General features: G+C 31.2%; 2 long non-coding RNA genes across 2 annotated transcripts; both read right to left on the reverse strand.

The window, feature by feature from the left end:
• Positions 1-413: 413 nt before the first annotated feature.
• On the reverse strand, positions 414-8,593 carry LOC114328186 (uncharacterized). The gene is made up of 3 exons (XR_007698695.1): positions 8,454-8,593; positions 2,361-2,455; positions 414-554 (listed from the first exon to the last, which is right to left on the reverse strand). It is a non-coding gene; the product is annotated as an uncharacterized LOC114328186 (long non-coding RNA).
• Positions 8,594-9,505: 912 nt separating this feature from the next.
• LOC114328188 (uncharacterized) lies at positions 9,506-11,264 on the reverse strand. The gene is made up of 2 exons (XR_003652128.2): positions 11,116-11,264; positions 9,506-9,651 (listed from the first exon to the last, which is right to left on the reverse strand). It is a non-coding gene; the product is annotated as an uncharacterized LOC114328188 (long non-coding RNA).
• Between the last annotated feature and the right edge of the window lie 6,411 nt (positions 11,265-17,675).

The raw sequence follows: 17,675 nt of genomic DNA on the forward strand, positions 1-17,675 counted from the left end.
ATGAACATCAGATCGAAAAACTGAAAAATACACTTATTCAATATTTTTGAAAAATCTATCGAATGGCACCAAACGCGACCCCTCACGGAGGTGGAGTGGGGGGTTACTTTAAAATCTTAAATGGGAGCTCCCATTTTTTATTGCAGATTTGGATTCCTTACGTAAAAATAAGTAACTTTTATTCGAGACATTTTTTCGGATTATGGATAGATGGCGCTATAATCTAAAAAACGATTGTTGGAAAAGGAACATTAAATTAAAAATGGAAAGTCCCCACTAAAATTGAAAACTTTACTTAACTTTTTTTGGTTTTAGGACCTACTTTTCACAACCCAATAGGTCCCCAAAGCGCTCGAATGACTGCACTGCACATTTAGCATACTTTGTTCCCCTACCATAAAAAAATAAGTCAATTTTTTATATGCAGCTTTATTTTCTCTACAAGTATAAAATATTACATTTTTGATTCCCTGCGTGTGTAGCTCAAATTTATATGCTTCTTAGGAAGTTAAGTCCGGCTGAAATTAATACAAAGCATGCTCCCAGCTTGATAACTAAAAATTAAAAAGATTTAAAAAAAATTATGATAGAATAGGTACATGAATCCTCAATATGATTAAAAAACTTAAAAAGGTAATAAGAATCCAGATGAAAGGTCAGATAGGTGTAGGTAAGTAAGAAAACTTGGAAAAATATTCACAGACGCAAAAAAAATACATTACAAAGATATACTGAATACTTACATGAATTGTATACAAACAATAAAAACAATCTTTTGCAAATAAATAGGGAAACGGAAACAAATATTTGAAAAAAAAATAACATATGTTAAAAACCGAAATGTGAAAGCTTAAATATGCATGAATATTCATATGGATGTGCATGTTTTGTGATGTTGATTTTGAAAAAGCATTTGACGATGTAGAACATGGAAAATTAGTCCAAATCCTCTAAAGACAAAAAACATACACAAAAAGAATTTGAGAATACTAACAAACCTTTTCAGAAATCAAAGAGCACAAATTGTAATAGTTGACGAACCCAGTTCAGAAATTGAAATCAGGAGAGGAGTTAAGCAGGGATGTATTATGTCTCCATAACTATTCAATGTGCATAGTGAATTAATTTTGAAGAAGCATTACTATTTGAAAGTGAAAAATAATAATTAACAAAAGAAATATTAATAACATAAGACATGCAGATGACACCGTGATTATGGAAAGCTCTACTCACAAACTTTGACAACTACTAAACAAAACAAGAAACTTCTGTGAAATATATGGACTAAAAAGGAATATAAAGTACATAGAATTTAAAGTACATAGTTAAAAAATAAGTATCTAACGGTATTGAATTTTATTACAATTCTAAGGCTGGTCGCACATAACAGAAACATGAAACGTGAAACATTAAATGTGAAACATGAAACAAATAAATTGTAAAAAAAGTAACCGTTTCATGTGATAAGCTAATCGATAAAACAAAAATAAAATTTGTATACTCGGCAATGGACAGTGACGTGGTCGTTGCTGTCGGCACCGCTCTTTAAAGAAACAAAAATAAAATTTGTATAGTAAATAATGGAAAGTGATGATACCGAGGTCGTTGCTCTTGTGGCAACTCTTTTATTACTGTCCAAAAATCATAACCATAGTACATAATATTTGGTTGCAAATGAATTAAATAACCATCTTGCTAAATTTCAATCATTTTATAGAATGAGTATTCAAACATTTACATAGTTTCATTGTGGGTCCTGGTTTAAAAAAAAACGATATTTTCTTGTTATTGTCTATTCGAGTACCACTTCAGGTTATAATTATTATTGTACAACTCTTCGTTCTGCTCCACCACAGAATTAAATACAATATTAAATTCTTGGTCGGCATTCATTTTACGCATGTAATTAATTAGTTAAAACAATGAAATTGATATCGAAAAATAGAACACGTCCTATTTCATGAAACACGTTTCAAGAAGATAAAAATGTTTCATGGGCATGAATCACACTCGTTTCATAGATATGCGGACGTCTATTTGTTTAGCAGCGTTTTATTTCCATGACACGTGTCTCACGTTTCATGTTTCTTTGGTGTGCGCCTTCGGAAGATAAAAATGTTTCACACGCATGAATCACACTCGTTTCATTGGTATGCGGACTTCTATTTATTTAGCATTGTTTTATTTTCATGAAACGTGTTTCACGTTTTATGTTTCACGTTTTACGTTTCATGTTTCTTTGATGTGCGGCCTAGCAGACATTTAAGTATCTACAAAATTGTATCATAACAAGTGAAAAACATTAATAGTGAAATTTTTTATATCAAGCTTTATTTTCTCAACAAGCATAAAATAATTACATTTTTGTTTCTTTAGTGTATAGCATCATTTTATAAACGTCTTATAAATTTAATTCCTGTTACAATTAATATAACGCAGGCTCCTACCTTCACAACTAAAAATAAAGAATTTTTATAAAAAATATATACAATAACAATGTAAAAAATGCCAAATTATGGTAGAGAATATGACTCCTCAGTATGTATAAAAAAACTGACAGATATAATAGGAATCCACGACGAAATACCACATTGGCCTACATAAGAAAAATGATGGAAAAATAATCATATACCTACTTAAGAGTAAACAGTAGAGATCAACAGGTAGCAACAAAATATAACTTCGGGAGATAGTATCATAAACTTTGGCAACAGTGGTAATTTTTGACATTATCTAAGATTAATATTTTGCCAATATCATAGTCGCGCTAAATGGAAGTAATAGAAAACGATTTTATTATTAATAAATAGATATTTATAAACATAAACCAAAATGGGTGAAAATGTTATGTTAAGATAGGTATTTAGAAAGGTATTTGCATAAAATATCTAATAATAAAACAATAATAAATAATCATTTTTTGTTGTGAAGCGAAACAAATTTCGATTTTCGCATAATTTTGGTACGGTTTTCTTGGAAGGTTTCACTTTATTTTTCGTTTGATTTACTTTTTCCATTTTGTTAAACTATTGATAATATTTTTAAAATAAAAAATCCTCCTAAAACTTTATATACTCGCATTAGAATTCGAAATATTTTTACGTAAAATATACTTACCTACCTACATATAACTAAAACTCACAATTAACACCAATCTATTCTTTCAAAGAGGCCAACAACTTATACAAAAACAAATATATAATAAATTAACTATCAATAAACACTACCTACTTTCCTATGAAACAACAAAAACGAATTCTTAAATTAACACACTACTGCATTGAACAGATATCGATAAAGATGACAGAACAGATTAGAGAAAATCTGACACAGGTTTGTCAAAATGACAGTGATAATTTCTCTATGTTGCCTAATTAGTTATTTAGTTATATGTTCGATTTCTTGTTAAAAATAAAAAATTTTAGTAGGTCCAAAATGACACAAAATCTAGACATGGGATAAAAAAGTTTATTTGAAGAAAGTTAATTTTTTTTTCTTCTTAATGGCGGTACAGGCTCCTTTTTTCAATATTTTATTTAGTTATAGAGTAATTTCTACGTACTAACATATTTCTGAAATTGGGCTCTGTACCGCCATTCTTTATTATAAGTATTACGAATATCTGTGCCAAATATCTCGACAAAATATTCAAAATTAGAGCCGCAATCTTGGAACGCGTTTGTTGCTACCTGTTGATCGCTAGTGTAGCCTCTTAAAAGGTGTGTTGAATACATTGAATTTATACGATTTTTTTTTATTTAAAATTATTTTGCAATCTGTTGAGTGTCAACAATAAACAAAAGTAATTACATTGACTAAGGACAAGGAAGATTTTACCCACTGGCAAAATCAAAGTACAATTTTTATAAAGTTGTGTACAAAATAATTACATTTCATAACTACTAACTCATTAATACGAATTAAATGCAAAAAATAAAACCACTTTTCCCAAATAAAGAGTGAAACTCAAACAAATAAATATTTCAAAATAGATAATAAAATATGCTAAAAGTCGAAAAGCAAGTGAACGTGACAAAATTCATATAGGACTAAAAACTCATAAACTATTTCGTAACCGTAATAATATTACAAAGAATGATGTATCGGTTGAACATGAGACCACCGGTTGATGATGAATCTGTTGGACAAGATAGCCGATTTCGAGCACTACAAATTACTGCTCATTATCAGATCCCCTTAAGAATAGATCAGAATAACCCTACCAGTTAAGTTACTTAGCAGCTATGGATCTCATAGGCTGAAAGTTAAGGTAATATTTTTTAGTTTAACGATATTGACAAGCAACAGTATGGAATTTTACCAAAGTCTTATACATTTGTCTAATTTTATCATATTTTTAATTAACAAATTTATTGTTAGATGAAGTAGTTTTCAATCCTAATAGCAAAGTTAATAATATTGAAAATATTAAAAACATTACTAAAAGATTTTTAAATTGAAAACTTATTGGTACACTTTCCTGGTGACACCTCCAAGGCTTCTACAATTTGCAAGCACATGGATGCTGCAGTGAAGACAAAGGGAAGGAATTCTACACTATGCAATTCACATCCCCCGTCTGCCGCTTGGTAAAGTTCCAACGGAAAATGCACTTGGTTACTCTACGGAGTAATACGACTATAAAATAAAAATGTATACCATTTTTATTCCGTTGCAATGCGAAGGCAAAACAATCTTACTTTTCAATTAGAATACGGAGCGCAGTCCAGTCCTCTGAATCGAGATTTTCGGCTCTTATTGGAGCCTCATCGGAGAGAACGTAGGCACTGTTATCCATATCCTAATTGACCAGCACCGAGAGTTTTTCCCACCCATTGCAACCGAAGTGAAGGTATTAGGTGACTAGCGTCATCTGGCAATTAAAAAATGAAGTAGTTTTCAATCCTAATAGCAAAATTAATAATATTGAAAATATTAAAAACATTACTAAAAGATTTTTAAATTGAAAACTTATTGGTACACTTTCCTGGTGACACCTCCAAGGCTTCTACAATTTGCAAGCACATGGATGCTGCAGTGAAGACAAAGGGAAGGAATTCTACACTATGCAATTCACATCCCCCGTCTGCCGCTTGGTAAAGTTCCAACGGAAAATGCACTTGGTTACTCTACGGAGTAATACGACTATAAAATAAAAATGTATACCATTTTTATTCCGTTGCAATGCGAAGGCAAAACAATCTTACTTTTCAATTAGAATACGGAGCGCAGTCCAGTCCTCTGAATCGAGATTTTCGGCTCTTATTGGAGCCTCATCGGAGAGAACGTAGGCACTGTTACCCATATCCTAATTGACCAGCACCGAGAGTTTTTCCCACCCATTGCAACCGAAGTGAAGGTATTAGGTGACTAGCGTCATCTGGCAATTAAAAAATGAAGTAGTTTTCAATCCTAATAGCAAAATTAATAATATTGAAAATATTAAAAACATTACTAAAAGATTTTTAAATTGAAAACTTATTGGTACACTTTCCTGGTGACACCTCCAAGGCTTCTACAATTTGCAAGCACATGGATGCTGCAGTGAAGACAAAGGGAAGGAATTCTACACTATGCAATTCACATCCCCCGTCTGCCGCTTGGTAAAGTTCCAACGAAACTTTACCAAGGTAACCAGGTGCATTTTCCGTTGGAACTTTACCAAGCGGCAGACGGGGATGTGAATTGCATAGTGTAGAATTCCTTCCCTTTGTCTTCACTGCAGCATCGTTGTGCTTGCAAATTGTAGAAGCCTTGGAGGTGTCACCAGGAAAGTGTACCAATAAGTTTTCAATTAAAAAATCTTTTAGTAATGTTTTTAATATTTTCAATATTATTAATTTTGCTATTAGGATTGAAAACTACTTCATCTTTCAATTTCCAGATGACGATAGTCACCTAATACCTTCACTTCGATTGCAATGGGTGGGAAAAGCTCTCGGTGCTGGTCAATTAGGATATGGAGAACAGTGCCTACGTTCTCTCCGATGAGGCTCCAATAAGAGCCGAAAATCGCTATTCAGAGGACTGGACTGCGCTCGGTATTCTAATTGAAAAGTAAGACTGTTTTGCCTTCGCATTGCAACTGAATAAAAATGGTATACATTTTTATTTTTTAAATTTATTGTTCTATACAAATTTTATTTTCGTCTATAAAGTTTAAATGATGAATCGTTACATTTTGTTTCGCAGCGTGTATAGTTTAATTTTATAAACTTCTTATGTATCTAATCCCTGCTAGAATGAATACAACGCATGCTCCTACCACAACTAAAAATAAAGAATTTGCTTATATGCGACGTATACATACTTTTAGACGGCGCGGCTGTCTGCAATAAACGTCGTACGTCGCGTACACCGTTACACTATCACTATACGTCTCGTCTGTATTAGTGGAGTCACTGAAGGTGGATATGAGCTATTACCTTCGATTTCGTTAAACCTCCATCGATTTGCATGAAAATTGGTGAGTGGTTAGAGGATATCTCAAGGAACAAAGGTGACATATTGTTAACTTGCGCTTTTACCCTGGGGGTGGATGCCACCCCTTCTCGGGGGTGAAAATTATTTTATTGAAAATAACCCCAAAATTCGATAGAGGGCAGATTCTAAGCAAAATTTATTATACAAAGTTATTAAAATAAATCAAAACTTTTTGAGTTATTTAAAGATCAAAAATTTTAATTTTTCTTGAGAAAAATGCATGATTTTAACCGATTTTTCATCAATAACTCAAAAACTGTAAGTTTTTACAAAAAAGTTATTATTATCAAAATTGAAGCTAATAAAAAATGAAATAAATCCGTTACTAGAAAAACCTTTTAATGTTAACTTAAAGTGTTAACTAATAGGTAATTGAATGTATATTTTCTTCGGCGAGTAAAAAACTCTAAGTATTCAAGCTGAAATAACGGGAAATTGATGCACAACATAAACTTAGTAAACATTTGTCAAAGTAGGTACTTAAAAATACCTATCAAATGAGCCCCCTAATAATAATATGTTAACAGCGTTAAAATGTATGCTTCAAATTTTTTTCAAAATTTATCTTTTAAAAATTATTCCAAAAAATGTTATTGTTTTTTTTAATAACTCCGTTCGTGTTTACGATATTAGGTTTATCTAAAAACTGTTTGAAAGCTAATTCCCAGTGCTATTTAAGCACGTTAAATCTAATCTTTTAAACTCCTTACTTTTTTAACAATAAAAGGTTAAATGGCATCGGTTGCATGGTTCCCACAGCAAAATTTAAGATTTAAACGTTTCTATCTCGGTTATTTTTTACCCTATAGAAATAGTAAAACAGGTAAAATATTTGGTACAGAAAAAACTAAAATTTGGTTATGTATAATTGTTTAAGTATATTGAGTATTTTTGGAGTTATTATCAAAAGAATATGAGAATTACAATAATTTTAAAAATTATGATTTTTTTAAATTATATCTTTTTTTTTTCAAAAATATGCATTCTACACCGGTCAAAATTATCTAAAACATTACTTATGCTAATATAAAGAAGTTCTTGTAAGGATTACTATAAATTTTAATGTTTGTGGAAATGGCGTATGTTTTATTTTTCACTTTTTCCTAAAAAAATCGAAACGGATCTTTTATTTTCATCACAACTTGCTTAATTTTGACGCTATTACTTGTTCTAAAGCTCATTTGATAGGTATTCCGAAGTACTTTGACAAATGTTTAGCAGGAATACATTGCATCGTTTTCCCGTTATTTAAGCTTGAATACTTAGATTTGAGTACTCGTCGAAAAAAATACACATTCAATTGCCAATAACTCACTTTGAACTAACATAAGTTTAGTTCTTTATGTGAGTAATGTATTCAATTTTTTATTATCTTCAATTTTAGTAATACTAACTTTTTTGTAAAAGCTTATAGTTTTTGATTTATATGTGAAAAACCGATTTAAAACATGCATTTTTTTACGAAAAAATAAAATCTTTGATCTTTAATAACTCAAGAAGTGTTGATTTATTTTAATAACTTTATGTAACAAATTTTGCTTATAATTTGTCCCTCAATCGACTTATGGCATTATTTTTAATAAAATAATTTTCACCCCCGAGGAGGGGTGGCATCCACCCCCAGAGTAAAAGCGCAAGTTGGCATCATGTCACCTTTGTTCCTTGAGGTATCCATTACTTACCAATTTTCATGAAAATCGATGTAGGTTCAACGAAATCGGAGGTGAAAACCTTCAGTGACTGCACTATATGTACTACATAATAATGAATGGGGCCTCTTATTGTAGGTTGGACGCAGCGTACAAGAAGCATAAATACGCGACGTACGTCTCATATAAACTAGTCTAAATTATCCACAGTTAAGCGGTAAGCTCTACATTGAAAAATAAAATGCCAATGAACACACTTCGAAACAACGAAATAAACTAAAGTAATATAATCAAATACAGAGATACTCAAAAGTTACTTACAGCGAAACACACGCTCATCCATTTCGAAATATCTATTCTATATCGTACTTCCAAGTATTTGACTGAGATGATTACAAAGAATTTTATACATGTCAAAAAACTAAATTTGACATTTTGTATTTTTTAAATTCTTCTTCTTCAAGTTACTCCTATAGCCACTGATATATCAGTACTCAGCCAAGTCTAATTAAGAGATACTGATGGTGGTCTTAAAGCTGAAGCAAGAAAAAAGAAAGAAATATTTTTAAATGCCTGCATTGGTAGAGGGTAAAACCAAATCAAACAAATGAACAATCAATGATGCATGGATTTGGTATTGAATAATAGGAATCATTACTGAGGATTGCATATTATGGTAGGGGAGCACAAGCGGGGATTTTTGCAGTTACTCGAGCGCGTCAGATTATTACATGGGGAGAAACCTTGTACCCTGAAAATGTACCTCTACCATATATTGGCTCTTAATGCAGGGGAGTTCGTTAAAAAAAATCTATCCTTAGAAAAACTCGAAATGGTCAGATTAAGATAAGGTAAGTTAAGAGTGTATATTAAAAAATGTGACGATTTGATTGGGGCGTAAGGAAATGGGTCCCAAAGTTTCACAAGAAAAAAGCGAATATTTCGCGAAATGAATGACAGATCGAAAAACTAAAAATACGTGCTCAATATTGTTTAAAAATCTATCGAATGATACCAAACACGACTTCCCACGGAGAGGGGTGTGGGGTAAAAATAAGTAACTTTTATTCGAGACATTTTTTCTAATTATGGATAGCTGGCGCTATAATCTAAAAGAACGATTGTTGGAAATGGAAAATTAAAATAAAAATGGAATATCCCCACTAAAATAAAAAACTTTACTTAACTTTTTTTGGTTTTAGGACCTACTCTTCACAACCTAATAGGTCCCCATAACGCTTGAGTGACTGCACATTTAGTATACTTTGCTCTCCTACCATTTCAATATCATGTAGTGCCTTTCGCCACTTGTATTGTATTCCCTTGCAAATACTGAAACAAGGGAATACAGGTATAATAAGGAATAAAAACTCTTATTTTCTTAACAAACTTTATTTGTTTCTCTACAAGCACGATTGCACGATGATTTTTCTATCGCTGCATGTATAACTGAATTATATTCGTTTTATATATTTAATTCCTGCTACGACCAATACAACGCATGCTGCCAACTTCACAACTAAAAATAGAAAATTTGTGTATTAAAGTACATACATACTTTGGTGCAGACTTATCTTAATGTATAGTACTTAATAGTCATTAACACCAATCTGCTTTGAAGGTTTGCACAGTTTGTAAAACCCTTCGAGGCAGTATTTTTTTCGGAGTGAAAATCGAACTCAAATCATAACATTACCTAAATGCTAATAAAGACCACACTGAAACGAAGAACGCAATTGAAAATCATTTTTGGTGTTGGAGTTATTGTGTCAAAGAAATGCAAAGATCCTATTCTTAACTTCGCTCCCTTTCACGAACATTCAAGTTAAGGAAAATTTAAGCGAAATGTCATTAACCTTACACATATCTGATAAATGTACAACAAATATCCACTGGGCCTGAAGTTGCTTCAAATCATAATGCTATATCTAGTCTCTGATAGAGACTGGACAAGAAATATATGAAAGAAAACCTATTATAAAATGTTATAAAAAGGAATGAATCCCTCTCATTGGCTGTATACCATAATAAAAATTACTAAAAAAGTAAAAATCTTCTCTTGTAGATGGTATATAATTTATTTAAAATTTTTTAAAATAGATCCAAGTTGGACTTAAAGTGGGTACATCACTAGTACAATACAAACGTTTTCGGACTAATCAGTCCATCATCAGGTTAAAGCTCCAGATCTAAAGTAGTTGAAACTAGCTACTGGGGTAGGTCGAATGACCTTACCAAAAATTAGCCATTTCGGCTACATCGAATGCGACAATAAGTCGATGTTACAGTCATTGGTAAGGTCATTCGACCTACCTCAGTAGCTAGTTTTAACTACTTTAAATCTGGAGCTTTAACCTGATGATGGACTGATTAGTCCGAAAACGTTTGTATTGTACTAGTGATGTACCTACTTTAGGTCTAACTTGGATCTATTTTAGAAAAAAATTAAATAAATTATATACCATATAAAATGGAAGATTTTTACTTCTTTAGTAATATTATAAAATCGTTATAATTAATACTTATTAAATGACGAAGGAATTAGAGCAGCAGACGGATGTTGTGAATGAGAAACTAAGATGGGTGGTTTGATTACACCATAAAATCTGTTAAGGACAGCTGTAAAGTTAAAATAGCGTTGACGATATGACATATCCAAAAAGAGATTATCATAAAGAAGAAGGGAAGGGAGTACACATTAAACGTGATATACATGTTAGTGTTAGTTGTCCATGACCATGAACACGGTATATAGTGAAGGTAGATGGTGAGATTTCAAGTGATTTTATGAGCCTGAGACCTGAGAGACCTGAAAAGAGGATGTACGATAGCTAATTGTACGGCCGGCAAGTACGGCCTCTTTCATTTATACCAAAAGACTTAAAAAACGTAGATATAGGTTATCACATTGTACATACATAATTAAAAGAGAAACTATTTACACTTTATAATAAAATTGATTGGTTGCTTAAAAGTTACTTACTGGCTAAAAGCATTTTGAAATATCTGTATTTTGTTTACGAATTTTCAAACAAAAGGGGTACAAAAAATTTTATATTTGACAAGAAATGAAACTATCTGACAGTTCTATCTTTATTTTGAAAAATAAAACTTGGATTATTATAACATGACCATGACATCACAAACTACAAAATGTGCTGTCAAATATTATTTATTTACATAATGTACCTCGACAACTATGACCAATAGTACAAAGTTACAAACTCATCTATTAGTGCAGTCACTGAAGGTTTTCACCTCCGATTTCGTTGAACCTCCATTGATTTTCATGAAAATTGGTGAGTAATTAGAGGATACCTCAAGGAACAAAGGTGACATGATGCCAACTTGCGCTTTTACTCTGGGGGTGGATGCCACCCCTTCTCGGTTGTGAAAATTATTTTATTAAAAATAATACCATAAGTCGATAAAGAGACAAATTATAAGCAAAATTTGTTATATAAAGTTATTAAAATAAATCAACACTTTTTGAGTTACTAAAGACCAAAGATTTTATATTTTCGTAAAAAAATGCATGTTTTAAATCGGTTTTTCACGTATAAATCAAAAACTATAATCTTTTACAAAAAAGTTATTATTACTGAAATTGAAAATATAGTCCTGTCGCCAGGGGGGGTACAACGGCCTCCTTAATTCAGATGGACTTACCCAAGTTTTCTTTATGTATTTTGACCCGTAGAACACGAATTTTTTGGGTAACAGTCGATCCGGATGTCGATAAGATCGTTATAAACAAAGAACTTGAGGAATCACATAACAGCGATTTTTCGCAAAACAAAACATGTTTTTGTATTCTTTGGGTCATTCTAAGCAAAAAATTATTTTACAAGTTTTTTGGTAGGATGCATAGTTTTCGGCATAAACGGGGTTGAACTTTCAAAAAATCGAAAAATTGCAATTTTTGAACCCGAATAACTTTTGATTGAAAAATAAAATACCAATTCTGCTTACCACATTTGAAAGTTCAAGTAAAATTCTATCGGTTTTGATTATTTTCATTGCTAGAAATTAATTTTTTTATTGTTAAACAAAGCTATCAACACATAGTAATTGAATGATATTTTCAATGCATTTCTAATTTGAAATCGAACGAGTAGGCGCGCATACAGAATGTCTACGTACATTACGTCCATTAAAACGCATGCATTGGGCCCGGGAAACGCTATGTGTTTATACCTTTATTTAACAAATAAAAACTTATTTTTTAGCAATGCAAACAATCAAAACCGATAGAATTTGACTTGAACTTTCAAATGCAGTAATCAGAATTGCTATTTTATTTTTTAATCAAAAGTTATTCCGGTTCAAAAATTGCACTTTTTCGATTTTTTGAAAGTTTAACCGCGTTTATCTCGAAAACTACGCGTCCTACGAAAAAACTTGTAAGACCATTTTTGCTGAGAATCACCCAAAAAATACAGAAAAATATTTTGTTTTGCGAAAAATCGCTGCTATGTAATTCCTCAAGTTCTTTGTTTATAACAATCTTATCGACATCCGGATCAACTGTTACCCAAAAAATTCGTATTCTACGGGTCAAAATACATAAAAAAAACTTGGGTAAGTCCATCTGAATTAAGGAGGCCGTTGTACCCCCCCTGGCGACAGGACTAATAATAAAAAACTAAATACATTCCTCACATAAACAACTAACCTTATGTTAGTTCATAGTGAGTTATTGGCAATTGAATGTGTATGTTTTTCGAGGAGTACTCAAATCTAAGTATTCAAGCTTAAATAACGGGAAAACGATGTAATGTATAAAATATTTCGGCTAAGCATTTGTCAAAGTACTTCGGTATACCTATCAAATGTGCTTCAGAACAAGGTAATAGCGTCAAACTTAAGCAAGTTATAATGAAAATAAAAGAACCGTTTCGAATTTTTTAGGAAAAAGTGAAAAATAAAACATACGCCATTTCCACAAAAATTAAAATTTATAGTAATCCTTACAAGAACTTCTTTATATTAGCATAAGTAATGTTTTCGATAATTTTGACCGATTTAGAGTGCATATTTTTGAAAAAAATATGTAATTTAAAAAAATCATAATTTTTAAAATTATTGTAATTCTCATATTCTTTTGATAATAACTCCAAAAATACTCAATATACTTAAAAAATTATATATAACCAAATTTTAGCTTTTTCTGTGCCAAATAATTTACCTGTTTTACTATTTCTATGCGGTAAAAAATAACCGACATAGAAACGTTTAAATCTTAAATTTTGCTGTGGGAACCATGCAACCGGGGACATTTAACCTTTTATTTTTAAAAAGCTAAAGGGTCTAAAATATTAGGTGCAACGTGGTCAAATAGCACTTGGAATTAACTTTCAAACAGTTTTTATATGATCCTGATATCGTAAACATGAACGGAGCTATTAAAAAAAAACAATAACATTTTTTGGATAAAATTTTAAAAGATAAATTTTGAAAAAAATTTTGGAGCATAAATTTTAACGCTATCATGTTCGGGGGCTCATTTAATAGATATTTTTAAGTACTTTGACAAATGTTAAATAAGTTTATGTTATAAAATGCATCAATTTCCCGTTATCTCAGCTTGAATAATTAAGAGTTTTTTACTCGTCGAAAAAAATATACATTCAATTACCTATAACTCACTTTTAGTTAACACTAAAAGGTTTTTCTAGTGAGGGGTTTATTTCTTTTTTTATTATCTTCCATTTTGATAATAATAACTTTTTTGTAAAAACTTACACTTTTTGAGTTATTGATGAAAAATTGATTAAAAACATGCCTTTTTCTCAAGAAAAATCAAAATCTTTGATTTTCAATAACTCAAAAAGTTTTGATTTATTTTAATAACTTTATATAACAAATTTTGCTTGAAATTTGTCCCTCTATCGAATTATGGGGTTATTTTTAATAAAATTATTTTCACCCCCGAGAAGGGGTGGCATCCACCCCTAGGGTAAAAGCGCACATTGGCACCATGTCACCTTTGTTCCTTGAAATATCCTATAACCACTCACCAATTTTAATGCAAATCGATGGAGGTTTAACGAAATCGGAGGTAATAGCTGATATCCACCTTCAGTGACTCCACTATATAGAAAACTAGGTATAACCTACTACCCAGGTCTCTCGGATAAGCAAATAGAATGACTTTTAAACTAATTGATGGATCGATCATCGATCTACCCCAGGTCCACAAGGAAGGATTCCAATACTCAATTACTCAACTTTAACCCACATAACAATGATGTTCGCATCATGTTCTAAGCATATCCTACCAACATTCGTCGAAGTATATCCTTTTTAGTATATGCGTAGTACAAGCATAGCATGTACCATAAAAAACATTCTAAATTTCATGTTCTTTGCATATGCTTCAAAGAATATTCTTGCACCGAATATACTGAGCACATTCGTGTACGTAGTATCTCGGAATGTTCGTAAAAGTTTATTCTTAGAATATACCTTAATCGAATATTCTTAGTATATGCGTAAGTATATGCAAAAGTATTGCTTAACACATACTTCTATATACTTTTAAAATATCTTAAAAAGAATATATACTGTATGTACCTATAAGAATACTGTATGTCCTATATACTATATAGGAAGAAGAATAATGTTAGCCTATAGATTATCAACTTCGCGTTAAGAATAATTAATAAAATTTAGGTATTTTGGTAGGTACTACTGAACTATCTAATTCATTTTTTTAAACCGTTTTAATTGTATGGTAAAAAAGTTTAATACTTAATTCTATTGAAGAAAAATGAGAAATTCTCGTTTCGTTTTCAATTGAAATGAATAGAATACCATTTTGATTTGAGTTTATACCATAAGTATTTTTACATATAATTTTCGGGAATCCGGAAACGGCTATTCATTGTCATTCTGACCCCTTGCATTGCATATTTTATACCTGCACAAGGGAAGGGGGTAAGTAACAAAAGGGCAAAATATGAAAATAGTTTCCAGAGTCAGAGTACAGTTAGGCATTTACGTTTACGCTGTTAGGACGAAGCGCAGACGAAGTATTTCTAGCTACAAGGACTAAAACATTTTTAAGAACATAAAAAGCAGCTTGAAAATAATAAATTCATATTGGTACTTCAATATTTCCTAAATACCTAGTAAGTAAAAGTATGTATAATGTATATAGATACCTATAAATTTTAGTAATTTACATACAAATTATATATATTTGGCTATTATATAATTATACAAGCAGCATTTTTATTTTGATGTGCACATAATAACTAAATATATTACTTATATTTTATATATAGGCTCCTTACCCATATAATATTTATTATACATAGGTACCTATATAACATAACTAAAGTTTATATATTTTATACTTACTTTTTACGTAATATTGTAGAATGTAATAACTACATTCTCATATGCAATTAGAATATGTAAATAATATTAGTAGAACCTAGGATGAGATTGGGTGATGTTGAAAACATAGTTCTGAGAAATACAGCACATCCTTGGAATATTCTTCCCATATAGGTACTAAAAATATGTGCGATAGTATATTCTAAGTATATACATAGAAGGTATATAGATAGCACTTCCTTGGAATATTCTTTCCATATACTAAAAATATGTGCGATAGTACATTCTAAGTATATAACTAGAAGGTACATATATAGCAATTCCTTGGAATATTCTTCCCATATACTAAAAATATGTACGATAGTACATTCTAAGTATATAAATAGAAGGTTTATAGCACCTCCTTAGAATCTTCTAAAAAGTATGTTCTTGGTATATACTGAAAAGAAGTGCGGTGGTACATTCTAAGTATATACATAGAACGTTTAAGTACTGTAATGTAGTATATACTCAGTATATGCTCTGCACATTCGCAATGGTAATTACGCATATTCTAAGTATATACTTTTTCTGAAAAGTATGTTCTATGAATCTACTAAGAACATGAAATTGTTATGTGGGAAGCTCAATAACGAATATCTAGGTTAATTTTTTACAACAGTTACAAAACAGTACAAAAAGAATGTGTGTGTACTTTGTACGCACGTAAGAAGTTATACTTCTATTATATGATTTCAATGAAATAAATATACTTTCAAACGGTTTATTTATATTTTATTTAAAGATTAAACTAATTTTTACTTAGTACTTTCCAAAAGTTTTTATTAAAACAATACCAAAAATTAAAAAAAAATAGAAACACCCGGATTCGAACCGGGGATCTCTTGATCTCCAGTCGAACGCTCTACCACTGAGCTACACTCCTTTTGTTTGTACGGGTACGGACTACAAGATTTCTCAGACATAGTGTCAAATAGACCAAATTTAATGAAGTATAAAAATACTTTAAATATTACTTATTATCTTATTTCCGAGAGTGGAAGAGTTTGCTATGGAACTCTAATAACCTCATTGCCTTCTTTATGTACGAATAGAAAACAAAGTTGTGACTGGCTAATTGACACCGAAGGCTATGCCATAAAACAAAAAAAAATCTTATTCCCGAGGTAGACAAATCCAAAGATACAAAAATTATAATAAATATATTTACTAAAAACACCTATATATTCTTTTCACACCTTTTTTGAAATAATAGGGGAATGGGGGGCATGACGGGGCCTCGAGGTAAGACGGGGTACCGCACACAAACAAGAAACTACACGTTGGTGAATAGCATGCAGTAACTCAATAGGAAGAGTCATTCGATTAACGGTCCCTGCAAGAGAAACCGTGAATGAGAGTGCACGCGTTTTTTGTTTACAAACGGAAAACTGTTTTAGCGATCCGTTGATCTAATTTTGTGCAAGGATAACCATCGTTATTTTAAGGTAATTATGATCACCTCATTAATGTCTTTTTTATCGTTGTTTACTACTATTCTTATTTTGATAATGGCATATTGTTTGTGTGAATACGTTAAACATTTAATTAGTGAATTTTTTTTTTGTTTAAAGTTACCTTTTGAGGCAAGATGGGGTATTGGGTGCGGGGTATGATGGGACAGTGGTGGTAAGTCTGGGTTAATTTAAATTTCTTAATAAATAACATTGGATTATTATTTTAGATAATACCATGGTACGTACTTACAAGAAAAAAACAAAAAGAGGAGAGTGGTCGAGAGATGCTATGAAAACAGCCATAGATAAAGTGACATCGTCAGAACCCTGGGTAGGCTGCCAGATCTGTGGATGTTGAGCTCACAATGCTTGTGCTAGGGTGGACAATGAAGATCTGGAGCAAATACACATTTTTGTTTGTTTTGTGAGAATTAATTAGCATCACCATCATGCCCCAATTCCATTACCCCATCATACCCCATAGTATGGGGCAAGATGGTTTTTCATAATGTTCTTATTAATGGCTAATTGTTGAAAAATGTGATAGGTTGATTTTCCAAAGATTGTACCAAATCATAGTTAGATTAATGACGTAACGTGCCATCAATTAAAAATAGTAATAAACGTAGTAATTATGTTGTATTTTTGTTATTTTCCTTAGCTACCCCATCATGCCCCCCTTCCCCTACATACATAACTTAAA

Source organism: Diabrotica virgifera, chromosome 6 (assembly GCF_917563875.1).
Source record: "Diabrotica virgifera virgifera chromosome 6, PGI_DIABVI_V3a".
NCBI lineage: Eukaryota > Metazoa > Arthropoda > Insecta > Coleoptera > Chrysomelidae > Diabrotica > Diabrotica virgifera.